This window comes from Sus scrofa, chromosome 12 (assembly GCF_000003025.6).
Source record: "Sus scrofa isolate TJ Tabasco breed Duroc chromosome 12, Sscrofa11.1, whole genome shotgun sequence".
NCBI lineage: Eukaryota > Metazoa > Chordata > Mammalia > Artiodactyla > Suidae > Sus > Sus scrofa.
In genome coordinates this window covers 54,150,615-54,163,275 of record NC_010454.4, presented here as the reverse complement: position 1 = coordinate 54,163,275, position 12,661 = coordinate 54,150,615, and the positions used below count along the sequence as shown (strand labels likewise).

General features: G+C 59.1%; 1 protein-coding gene and 1 non-coding gene across 5 annotated transcripts in view; both read right to left on the bottom strand.

Annotated features, from left to right (window-relative positions):
* The window catches only part of NTN1 (netrin-1), a 202,748-nt gene that overhangs the window by 128,916 nt on the left and 61,171 nt on the right, over positions 1 to 12,661 (bottom strand).
* On the bottom strand, positions 7,228 to 7,299 carry TRNAE-UUC. The gene has a single exon. It is a non-coding gene; the product is annotated as a tRNA-Glu (tRNA).

Here is a 12,661-nt window from a genome sequence, read left to right as displayed (position 1 = left end):
GACACCTGGACAGAACTCTGAAGGTGATGGCCTACGTAGAGAGGCGCCCCCCCTTCACCCCCAGGACTTTTGTACGTGGGAGGGAGTCGACGTCAAACACTCCCCTGCCCGTCTCCCCCCTCAGCTCCCCGTCCACCGTGGGAACAGGGTGGTCCTTCCAGAGCGCACATCCAGTCGTGACCCCTCTCGTTTAGAATTTTCCAATACCTTCCTCCTGGCATCAGCAGATAAAGTCCACATGCGGGACACATGCGGAATGGGCCCTGCCCCCTTGTCCAGCCTCATCTCACATCCAGCCTCACAGCCTCTGTGGGTCTTCAAGGGCCCCAGCGATGGGTCACCTCTGCGCCCCGTGTCTGTGACGCCCTCTCCCTGGAAGGGTCCTGACCCCAACCCTCCTGGCCAACTCCCACTCACCTTCCTGGCACAGAGGGTGCAAACAGCCTGGGCTCGAGTCCTGAGTCTGACACTGATAGACTCACCGTGTGACCTTGGTCAAGCTGCTTCACCTGTTCGGGCCTCATTTTCCTCAGCTCTGAAGGGAGACTACTAACTTCCTAGGGTCGTGGTGAACAGGAAATGAGACGAGGCAGGCAAAGAGCACAGCGCCACATACACAGAAGGTGCTCCAGGGATGCTCACTGCTGTGGTGACGGGGATGACGACGGGGACGGTGAGGGTGGGGGTGGTGGGGATGACGGGGAGTGTGAGGATGGGGATGATGGGGACGGGGATGGGATGCTGGGATGCTGGGGATGGTAATCACGGGGATGATGACGGGGTGGTGACGATGGTGATGACGGTGATGACGATGATGATGGCGAGTGTGATGCTGGTGACAATGGGGATGATGATGGGGTGATGGTGGCGATGGCGATGGGGATGATGATGATGGGGAGGACGTGTGAGGATGACCTGTGAGGATGGGGATGATGGGGATGACGACAGGGATGGTGGGGATGACAAGGGGTGTGAGGATGGGGAGGACGGGGACAGTGACAATGGGGATGATGATGGGGTGATGGTGGTGACGGCGATGGGGATGATGACGGGGAGGACGTGTGAGGATGACCTGTGAGGATGGGGAGGATGGGGATGATGACGGGGATGGTGGGGATGACAGGGGTGTGAGGATGGGGAGACGGGATGATGGGGGATGGGATGATGATGATGGGAGGACGGTGGGATGACGTGTGAGGATGGGATGGGGGATGATGACGGGGATGGTGGGGATGACAGGGGGTGTGAGGATGGGGAGGACGGGGATGGTGACAATGGGGATGATGATGGGGTGATGGTGGCGATGGGGATGATGACGGGGAGGACGCGTGAGGATGACGTGTGAGGATGGGGAGGATGGGGATGATGACGGGGATGGTGGGGATGACAGGGGTGTGAGGATGGGGAGGACGGGGACAGTGACAATGGGGATGATGATGGGGTGATGGTGGTGACGGCGATGGGATGATGATGATGGGAGGACGCGTGAGGATGACGTGTGAGGATGGGGATGATGACGGGGATGGTGGGGATGACAGGGGGTGTGAGGATGGGGAAGACGGGGACGGTGACAATGGGGATGATGATGGGGTGATGGTGGTGATGGCGATGGGGATGACGGCAATGGCAGGGGTGAGTGTGATGGTGGCGGTGGTGGCGACAGTGACAACGAGTGTAAGGATGGTGACAACAGCGGTGACAATGAGGATGAGGATCTGTCTCACGACGCTGTCACTCCCCATAGGAAGCCTCCCCTGATCCTGCCCACACCTGGCCCAGGTGCCTCGTCGCCCCACGTCCACAGCGCCTGTCCCAACCCCTCCTGTGACACAGGTCACCCTCCACTGTCACTGCTGGCGTGCACGCCCCTCTGGAGGGTGACTGCCTGGGGGGCAGGAGCCGGGTGCTGGTCTCCCCCGTCTTTCCACCACTTAGCGCGGAGCCTAGCATGAGACGGATGCCTCAGAAATGGCAACTGAATGATTTTCACATCCGTTTGCTTGTATTTATGGAGACAGCATGACAGCTCATCTCCCTACACCTACTTTTACTCGCTGCTCTTAAAAAACAAAAAGAGCCTCCTAAAAAGAATGAGGAAAAGAGTGCTTTTTTGTTTTAAATGAATACAAATGGGTTGCTCCCTGGCTTTTATGAAATGGCTTTAATAAGTTATCCGCAGAAAGGCAGCTCACTTAGGCTCTATCACTAACTGCCAAGACCCCCGGGAAGACGCTGCCAAGAAGCCCTGCCTCGGTTCCCCAGGTGTGGGAACAGCGAGAGCAGGGAAGGGGAGCGGTCGGAAGAGCTGCCAATCCTCCCCGAGTGGGCGCCGCTGTCCCCCGACGAGAATGTGAGGTCCCCAGGACTGGGCTTCTGTCTGGTCTGCTCCCTGCGGAAGCGCCAGCACCCTGACCACAGAGCAGGCGCTCCAGACCTACTGGCTGACGGGCCAGAGGAAAACAGCCGTGACGGCAGCTCCCTTCTGAGTGCCCAGCTCTGCGGAGGCGCTGGGCAAAGTCCCCACCCACCCACTCCGCCACCATGAGGCTCCGATGGGTTACGGGGAGGGCCAGGGGGACAGTGAGCGATCCCGTGGGTCCTGCCGATGCAGCAGAGACGCCCACTGCCCCCAGGACCCAGTTTGCCCCTTCCTTTTAGTCATGGGGACACAGGACCACCCAGCTAGAGACCCTTCTTCTGAGTGTGGCCACATGACAAAGTCTGAAGAGATGGCACATGAGTGGAAATGGTATGTCACGCCCTTAAGCCACAGCTCTTTCTCTGCTCTTCAGGGGGCCCTGAGCGAAGACAGGTGCTGGGGGACCAGCTTCCCCCACGAAGGTGAGGGCATCAGCCCAGAGGGAGGTGGAGCCCCGAGACGGAGGGCTGCGTCCTGTCCTGGATGACGTCGTGGAGCAGAGCTGTCTGCTCGGCCTGGCAGAGCCCCTATGTCCGAGCAATTCAGGGAAAGAGAAATAAACACCCACGCTGCTTGAGTCAGGGTGTGTTGAGGACTCTGCTAAAGAAACCAAGCCTCCAGCAGACCAGGAGGTCCCTGCCCGGGTCACACGGCTCATTGCCCGCGAGTGTCCCTACAGCACCCTGGTACAGGAAGCCACGCTGCTCCAAGTGTCAGAAGGAAGCGTCAAAGCAGCAAGACCAAGAGCAAAGCCACGGAGGCCCACAGGAAGCCCGGGGAATGAGGTGCACACGGTCCAGGCGTCTCCGTCCACCAACGCTCAGGAACACGGCAGGAAAGAGGAGCCAGTGGTCAAAGGATGCTGCTCCCCAAAGGGAACTCTCCAGAACACTCTCTGCTCCCCCAAGGGCCAGCCTGTGGCAGCATCTTTTGAAAGCCACACTCCGGTGGCTGTTTCTACACTGGAATGATGACAGCTTGGGGTCTGGGTTTCCCTCCCACAAAATGACTAGACGAGATGGCTTTGTGTCATTCCGGCCGCCCTGCGCCTTTGTGGCAATCTTCTCTTGCTGTTCCCAGTGTGTTCACGGGGGCCACAGGTACAGCTGAGCTCATGCGACACGCGTGCTCCTGAAGAGCGAGCCGCCCCGCGCGGCTACAAAACCTCATCCTTTCCAAAAATGTATGTGCTGAGCTGTCCATTTAAAGAGGTGCTGCTGCTGGGAATCTACACGTAAAAGTAGCTCGTCGCCCCCACTGGCGACACTCTTTAAACCTGCATTCCATATCCTTTCCCCCACCCAGAGCTCTTTCTCCATCAGCTACCCCACAGCTCCTCCGGGCGCCTCTAAAGGACCAGGGCCCAGAAGCAAATGCAATATTCCACACACACGGGTCCACCCCCCGGAGGAGGCGACGGCTCTCACCTCTGCGGCAACTGAGATTCTCCACATCCAAGTAACAGAAAACTCACCTCAAAATGTTATGGGCTCAGGGTAACTGAGAAGGCAGAAGGCAGGGCTGGTTTCGCTTAGGGGGGCCGTCAAGCACTGTTTCCCTCTGTCTGTTCTCCTGGCCTCTGGGGTATCCGTATCATCCTCGGGTAGCTTTCCCTCGTGGCAAAAAGGATGCAGCAGTTCCAGGCATCCAGGCACCACACCATTCCAGGGAAGAAAGAGGGCTGGCTTCCCCAATCTCCCAGAAGAGGATGAGAGAATAAGGAGTGCCTTGATTCCTTTACAGGAGGTGTACAAATGCCTCCAGCCAATGGCCTCTCGCACCTGCTGAGACCAAACCGGGCCGCATGCATATTCCTGAGCCAATTCCTGTAGGCAAGGAAATGCTGGGTGTTGATGGATGAATCATGTAGCAAGAAGGACCGCGGCATCCGGAATGGATGGGATGGATCGCAGACCATCTCCCAGGGCCAAAGGCCAGACAGAGAAAAGGAGGGAAGCACCGAGCTTGGGGGGATGATCAGTGACAGGAGATGACAGCCGCTTCCCTGGGAAGCCACGCCCACGGGCGACTCATCTAAACCTTCCCTTCGGCTCAAGTCCTCCTCAAACAAGGAGGCATCCCAGGGTCCCGGTGCCATTCCTTTTTGGAGCCGTGCCAAAGACTTTAGATTTAGGCCCCGGGTTCTCCACCTGGTTAGGCTGTCTCGGTCGAGACTGTCATCCACACGGAACACAGGAAACCTCTCAGGACCCACCTCTACTCACTGCACTGCCTACATTTTGCACCTCTCTGCGCAAAACCTCCAACCACCTCCGTCCTCGGCGAGCAAGGGCGGCTCATGGCTCTGAGGCTCTCACCGGCCAGTGGTGCACGTTCCCGGCCCCTGAGAAGGGCCGCTGTTTCTATGAAAACTCAACTGGAAAGGCTGAACGGAACTAAGCTGCTCCCCTTGCAAACGGGTGCTGCCCACGGAGCTGTGGAGGAACTCTCTGGACAAGATGAGAGAGAGACAGATGCTGGACGCAGATAACTCCACAAGCGTCTCTGAAGAATCCCTTCACTCTAATGAAATGGGACCAGGGACCGCAGGCAAGCTTTACACAAAAAAGAACCCAGAACCCAAGCAGCAGACTCGCACTCAAAGAAAATGCCTTGGCCCGGCATCAAAAGCTTGGCAAATGCATGTCCACGTCTTAAGTCTAAATCAAATATGTGAATGTTTATCTGTGTTATTGATTTTCCAGCCAACTACTGCCTCTTGCGGGGGGGACATTAAAGGGCTTCCCCGATGGCCAGCCCACCCCCCACGCCCCAGCTTCCTGCCATTCAGAACTTTGCCGGCCTGGCATCAATCTTCTCCCCAACGACGCCGGGAAAGGCGGGCTAAGCCCAGACCTCTGTGCCAGCAGGTCTGTTTCCTCGCTGACGTGTCCTGATGGAGGGAGGTGCTTTCTAACAGCCAGGGTGGACGTGGGGCAGGTGGGCTTTGGGGGAAGGGGGGCAGGTAAAGAGACCGCTGGGGGAGGGCGCGGTCACAGCTTCAGGGGCACGGAGCTTGGGGGTTGGCAGCGCGAGGGGAAAGGAACGGGCAAAGGGACTGGCATGGGCACCCTGAGGTCTGTGCAATGACTGGCCATCGGGGACCTGCTGCACAGTGCCGAGAGCTCTGCCCAGGACTCCGGGATCATCCATGTGGGAGAAGATTCTGAAGGAGAATGGGTGCGTGTAATGCGTGATGACATCACGCCGTGGTCCAGCAGAAACAATCACCTCCTTGGAAATCAACCAGAATTCAATAAAACCTTAAAAAAATTAAAAAGCATGGACGTCCCGTCGTGGCGCAGCGGAAACGAATCTGACTAGGAACCATGAGGTTGTGGGTTCGATCCCTGGCCGTGCTCAGGGGGTTAAGGATCTGTCGTTGCTGTGGCTCCGTGAAGGCCGGCGGCTACAGCTCCAATTCGACCCCTCGCCTGGGAACCTCCAAATGCCGCGGGTGTGGCCCTAAAAAACAAAAAAATAAAATAAACAAAAAAGCAAATGGGATATTACAAAGAGATCATCAACAAGATGGGGGGATTGTCTAAGGGGTCAAAGACCAAGAGGGGGCTCCTGGGGTGACCCTCGTAGGCATGAACAGGGAATTCCACAGAAGAAGCACACTTGGGTTTGTGGAGGAGAGCCACAAACCCAAGTGTTCGAGGTACCCAGATCTTCTGTTTCGAGAGAGACAGAGGTAGGTGGATGGTTGGGAACCGTGTTTATCTCCAAGTAGAGTCTCTGAGACCAGCATGTAGGGCCGGATGGGGGACAGGGCTCACCTCACGTCTGGGGGCCAGAGGAGGAGGGCGGCCAAGGGGACAGGCCTGTGCAGGGGCACGGGGAGAGACCGCGGTCATGTGTCAAGGGCAGAGAGCTTCAACGGGGTGGGAGAGGCCAGGCAGGGCCACCACATTTAGTCTTTAGGCGTCGAGGTCACCAGGAGTCCCAGCTGCCTGGGGGAACCAGCCCTGCGCTGCCCGGAAGCGGCTAGAAGGTGTCAGGGGAAGGGGATGATGGTCATGGAGAAAGAACCGCTGTGGCGGGGCCAGGCCACGCTCCCCGGCTTCCCCGGCCTGCAGGACACCCCTCAGAGGCGCTGGGAGAAAGTCGAAGCTCTGGAAGAAGCATCTCAGACACGGAGAAGGCAGCCAGGGGTGGGGGCAGAGCACAGCCACCAGCGCCCCCCCACTCCCCCCTCCCCGCTGCCCCCAATCCCCCACCCAGGGTGCAGGGCCCTGCGGGGAGGCCTTTGCTGCCCAAGGGAGTCTGGGGGCTGCTTCTCTCCTCTCCCGGGGCCTGGCCCGGGGTGGGGGGTGCACGGGGGACGCCGGGGGGCCGTGAGGAGCACGCCCAGACATGCGACTGCCTTGCAGCCGGATGTACCCCAGACCTCCGCAGGCCGTGTCTACGAACCCCCAGAAGGGTTCACAGGAAAACAGGAAGGGAGGGCGGGGGGGAGGCCGAGAACAAACAGAACCCTGAGTGCTGACAACGAGAGCCTAACCGCTGGCTGGGAACGAGGACGCGGAGCCCAGCAAGGACAATAAAACCTGCCGCGCAAAACATCTTCCTGGGGACGGGCGACCTTCCCACTCCCAACACGAGCCCGAGAGCCTCCAAAACGCTGAGGATCCACCCACCCACCCACCGCGGCCGGGCTGCAGCCCCCGCCACGCCGCTCTCCCGGCCGGCTGGCCGAGGCTGCCGATGCCTCGGCTAAGATCAGAGAAATGGGTGGTTCTTTTTTTCTTTTTAATTCTTCTTTTTTTGGCCTCTGTGTGCAGCGGCTTAACGTGGGATCTCAGTTCCCAGACCGGGGCTCGAACCCCAGCCGCAGCAGTGAAAGTGCTGAGTCCTAACCACTAGACCACCAGGGAACTCCCAAACGGGGCAAGGTTTAGGCATCACTTCTTCTGCCTTAGAGTCTCCCCAAGGACCCCGCCGCCATCTGCCAATCTTCTGGGGGATCTTCCTAGCAGCCGAGGCTCCTCTTCCCCAACCTTTTCCCACTGTGTCTCTGCCACATATATGATCGTTATTATTATTGTTATTATTGCTATTATTCTTCACATAATACCTTAGAAATGAAGCATGTCATCTTGGCCTTAGCGCCCCTGGCCTTCTCCCCCGTGACGGAGCGAGGCGTTACCACCGCTCAGCAAGCTGAAGGCACTTGCTCGAAACGCTAAAATGAGCTGACGGAAGGGCCTGCATCAGAAACCGAGTCTTCTGACCCCCCGCCCAGGGCTCCAGCTCCAATATCCTGTTGCCTCTGGACGGCCTCCCTGTCACCTCCACTGCGTGCGAACTTCTGTTCTCCTGGGCCTGCTCCTCAAACAACGTGTAGCCCAAACTCTGCCCCGCTTCCTGGCCAAAGCCTACATCATTTCTTCCACTTCTGTTCTTTTCTTCTCTTTTCTCTTTTCATTTTTTCCATTTCCAATGGGCGTGTTGGGGCTGGTTTCCCACATTTCGGAGACATTTGATCTCCGGCTGGTATCAGTTCTTTCCTCTTGTCTCTTCCTTTGTTAATTCCGAGATGCCCAGAACAGGAAAGAAAATGATAACACGGCCAATGCTAGGTTCGCCCAACTGTCACCTGCGCAGAGGAGGGCAGGGCGCACGTCCAGGAAAGAGGGAGGGCGGGAGGCAGCAGTGCGGCCAGGGTCTCCGCCCAAAGACGCCTCCCCCCAGCAAGGAAGCACCTCCAACAATGTGAAGCCAGGAGACACCTGAGCCCCAGCTTAGGGACAGGTGGTTAAGAGAGTCGCACAGGAGGGGAACATAACTGACAGTCAAAATACCCTTAAAAATCCCGTGAATCACCGATGTGAGCGCAAAACGTGTGGTGCTGAGTGTTCAGTTGGACTCTATGTGGTAGATGGGCTGAAGAAGGCGAAACGGGGGGGACACATGTGAGCGTTCCCACTGTTCTGCCTGGAAGGAATCCCAGCCGTGGCCAAGGCGTGCGTGCGTGTGTGTGTGTGTGTGTGTGTGTGCACACGCGTGTGGGGCGGGGGTGCGGGCTCTGCACGCCCCTCCCTTAGGCTGGTCCCTCTCCCCTGTGACACGGGGCCCCCTTCTGTTCGGGGAGGTGGTGGCGGTTGTGAGGATGGAAGCACACGGTGAGGTCAGGCGTCCTCCCCGGGGCTGGGCTCGCCCATCTGCTCCCGAGAGGGACCCTGGGAACCGTTTCATCTCTCTGACCAGCAGCTTCTAACATACCTCCAGGGGCCCCACCGTGACGGCTACTCTGGGGTTGAGGGGTGGCCCAGCGTGTGGGGCCTCCTTCACTCAACCCGAGGAACGGTGAGTCCCCACCAAGGGCAACTCCTCCTAATACCGACCGAGAAGACTCTCCCAGAGCCTCGTTTTATACGATGGACAACGCGAGGCCCAGAGGGCGGGGGTGACCTGCCCAAGGTCACGATCATCATCAAGCGACGGGGCTGGGATCTGAACGCAGGCGGACCAGCTCTGGAGTCCTTAACCGCTGGGCTACACTGCCTCTCAAAGAGCCTTTTTTTTTTTTTTTCTTTTTTAGGGCCGCACCTGCAGCGTATGAACGTTTAGGGTCGAATCGGAGCTGCAGCTGCCAGCCTATGTCACGGTCACAGCAACGCAGATCCTTAACCCGACGAACAAGGCCAGGGATCGAACTCCCATCCTCGTGGAGACCAGTCAGGTTCTTAACCCGCTGAGCCACAACGGGAACTCCTCAAAGAGAGTCTCGGTACGCGAACCAGCTGGGTCTGACCACAACGTGGAGCGGCCTTCTGGGCAAGCCAGAACACCGGTTCCGCACCCTGCGCGTTGGGGAAGGCAGCGTAGGACTGCTCACTTATTCCAACTCTCAGGGACCTGCCCTAGGGGCTTCTGAACGTCCCAGGTGGCGGCAGCTTCAGCTGCTGGACCAGGACGGCACTTTCACATCCAGCCCCAAGCTCTGGGGGTCAAAGCTGGTGAACAGGCTCAGGCAGCGAGGCTGGGCGATGTTGCTGTTGGATGAAAACACGCTGTGACTCCCAAGTAACAAAACCGGCTTTGCCCGGTGGGGCTGGTAAGCGGCTCCAGGGCCAGTGGAAGAAGTGCATCTCCTCCGCCTGGGGGAGCGGGGGAGGCGTCCAGCGGCCAGGACACTCCCCTGGACCTGACAGCTCGGGTCTGTTCGGTGAAAAACAAAAAAGTCAGCTCTCTGCTGGACAGTCACACCTCAGAGGCCAACGAGTCATCGTGAACTTGGAGTTGTTTTTCCGACGCTGGAGATGAATTTCCACGGATGTGCACACCCGCTTGCCCGCTCCACAGCTCGGCCTCATAAGGAATGACACACATTTTCGAGAAGGCCGGCCAGGTGAGGGGTCAGCCCAAGGCCGCGTGCAGAGAGAGTCGCTCCATGACCCTAGATGAGAATGAGTCACAGCCCTGCGCTCCAACCGCGGGGAGCTGGCCAGGCCCCCGCCCGAATCCCTCTGAAAGATGCAACGGCCGACCCTACACGCCGCCACCCTTGCCAGCCTCCTCCCTTCCTGCGCTGGGTCAGTTTCAATGGCACCAGCGGCCGGCCCGGCTGCCTTCTCGCTGATGCTCCCTGCGGTGCCTAAGCGCTGCCCGCTGGCTCCTGGCGCCAGCAGAGCAACCCCTTGATGTTTTCACTCAACATTTCCACCAATTCCTGGGCCTCTGGGGCTGGTCACTGTTCCCAAACAAAGAGCTCAGGGTGCCAGGCCCCTGGCAACAAGAATCAGGCATCTTCCAGGTCCCCTTTCCGGTTTCCCTTGCAAGACCATTGATAATTGGTGGGGGGAGTTCCCGTTGTGGCTCAGCGGGTTATGAACCCAACTAGCATCGATGAGGACGTGGGGTCGATCCCTGGCCTCGCTCAGTGGGTTAAGGATCTGGCGTTGCTGTGGCTGTGGGGTAGGCTGGCAGCTGTAGCTCCGATTGGACCCCTAGTCTGGGAACCTCCATATGCCGCACGTGCGGCCCTAAAAAGCAGAAGCAAGCAAGTAAGCAAGCAGAAAGAAAGAGAAAGAAAAATAGTGGGGAACTAGTTCAGGAAAATACCCAAGGTGGGGAAGCCGGACCCAGTGCACCAAAGAAAACACAGAACCCCATCGGGCTGACACACAGAAGAGAAAGTCAAGGTCACGCTCAGGACAAGCACCTCCTTGCTGCCAGTTTCTGATCACGCTGGGCCATGGCTTCCCCGTGTTCCCGAAAGGCACACCCCACACCTGAATCAACAGGTGCAATTCCCAGAATCTCTCTCTCCAAGAACTGGCCCCGGGAGAGAGCAGGTACCGCCACGGAAGGGGGCAAAATTAAGGCGTTCGTTGTCAGGGTTCAATGCAAAGGGGTTCGCGCATTGAGTGCGAAGTCAGACGCTGGATCACCTCTAGCATCCTCTCAACCAAAAGTGTCTCGAATCTGTGACAATCTAACACCAGGAAAGACACACACGTGCCCCAGCCTACCAGCGACATCAGCGCCTGCCTTGGGAAGACCGGGATTTCCATCCCAGGCTGTTCCAGTGGGAGAGCTGCCCTCAGCCTGGCGCCCTGATCTAAGAACTCACGGGGCAGGAGGTGCCAGGGACCTCTCCCGGGGACTGGCTGTATGAGGTCCATTTCTTCCCAGACGACGCACCCTCGGGTTCAGCTCTACCCTGCAGGCACCTCCAGTTTCTCCCGCCCCCGGAGGCAGGTGCCTGGGGCCCAGGAGGGAGCCCCGCTCCTCTCTCGGGGCCACCGTTTGCAGGGCCGGGCCCTGTGCGGGCCTCCTCCTCGCCCGGCCCCCTGAGCGAAGCGCCGCTGCCAGCCTGCTTTCAATATCCGTTCGTCCCTCGCTGGCCTACCAGCCAGACGGTCCCCCCACGCCTTTCTCTTTGAAGAAAAGTGATTTAATTTCATGAGACTTTGGGGTAATCATGTTATGATCTTCAACATTAACCAGAACCAACTCCCTGCTCCGGGAGGGCGGGGAGGCGAAGGGGGAGAGGAGAGCCGGCGGCCCGCGCGGGACCGCGAGGAAGGAGAGGAGAAGGAGCGCCCGCGCCGCCGCCGGGCCCCTGACGAGGACCGGCTCTGCCAGAAACGGGCCCCGGTGCCAAGGTTTCTGGAAACAAGGAAGTTGGGCTTGGCAGGGCCTCCATCGCTACAGGTTAATCAGCTCAGTTCTGGGGGGCGGGGGGAGAGATTGGTTTTCACTCCTTCGCCTTCCCGCTGTTCCCACCCTCCCCCCACCCCCTCCCTCCATCCCCCCACCCCCTCCCCCCACCCCCCGCCAATGGCCTGACATCCTTCTGCGCCTGGGCACGGGCCTCCCTGCCTCCCCTGAGGCCGGCACGCAGCGGAGACCAGGTCCAGCTTAGGTTTCCCTGAGGGGCTTCACCTCCACCCCCACCCCCACCCCCGCACCCCCCTCTCAAAGCTGTGCGGACAACAAAAGGAGGCTTGATGAGCCGGCCTGGCTGCCAGAAGGCGAAAGTAAGTCAGGGAGAGGGGGGCTTAGAAAAAGGCAAGGACCCATTCAGGGCCCAGCCCCCGAACAGTGCGTCTCAGGGTTAGCTGGAACCCGCGAGGAATTCTCACGAACAATGGTCCTTCTTGGCAGACAGTCCAAGGGTGTGGTGCTAGCTTGAAAAAACAGCAAATAACCCAGGCTCCAGGGCCACCGGGAGGGGGCTAGTGCGACGAGGAGGAGCTGCAAAGCTGGCGTGAGGGCGCAGACACCCAGGAAGTGACGCAGGAGGGTGCTGCCCCTGGGGCCGAGGGCTTGGTGAAGGGCAGACAGCTCTGGGGTCCGCTCTGGCCCCCTCCCCTCTCTCAGGGTTGCCTGTCTGCTCAGACGCCAGCCCCCCCCCCCGCCCCCTGGCTTCCCTGACCCCCCCCCACCTCCACCCCGAGGCTCAAAGGGCAGACAGAGTCTTCTGGGGCCTGTGACACCGAGGGACTCACAATGCAACTTCCCACACCCCATCGCCTGGTCAGACCCAAGGAACCATTCAGGTCTGAAGCCAGGACTCAGTGTCTTAGGAATTCTGGAGGGAAACAAGCCCCGGATGTGACTTCAGGGACATATGTTTGCAGTTTAAGTTCCTTTCAAGAATGTAGGGAAAACAATACAAGTGAAATCGGCCCCCATGTGACGGTCACGTTGCCCCCAGACCCTCGTTCCAGGCTCCCGGCTGAGGGCGGGCGTGGCCGTAGAGAGGGAGGGGCGTCTCCCTCCTCCCAG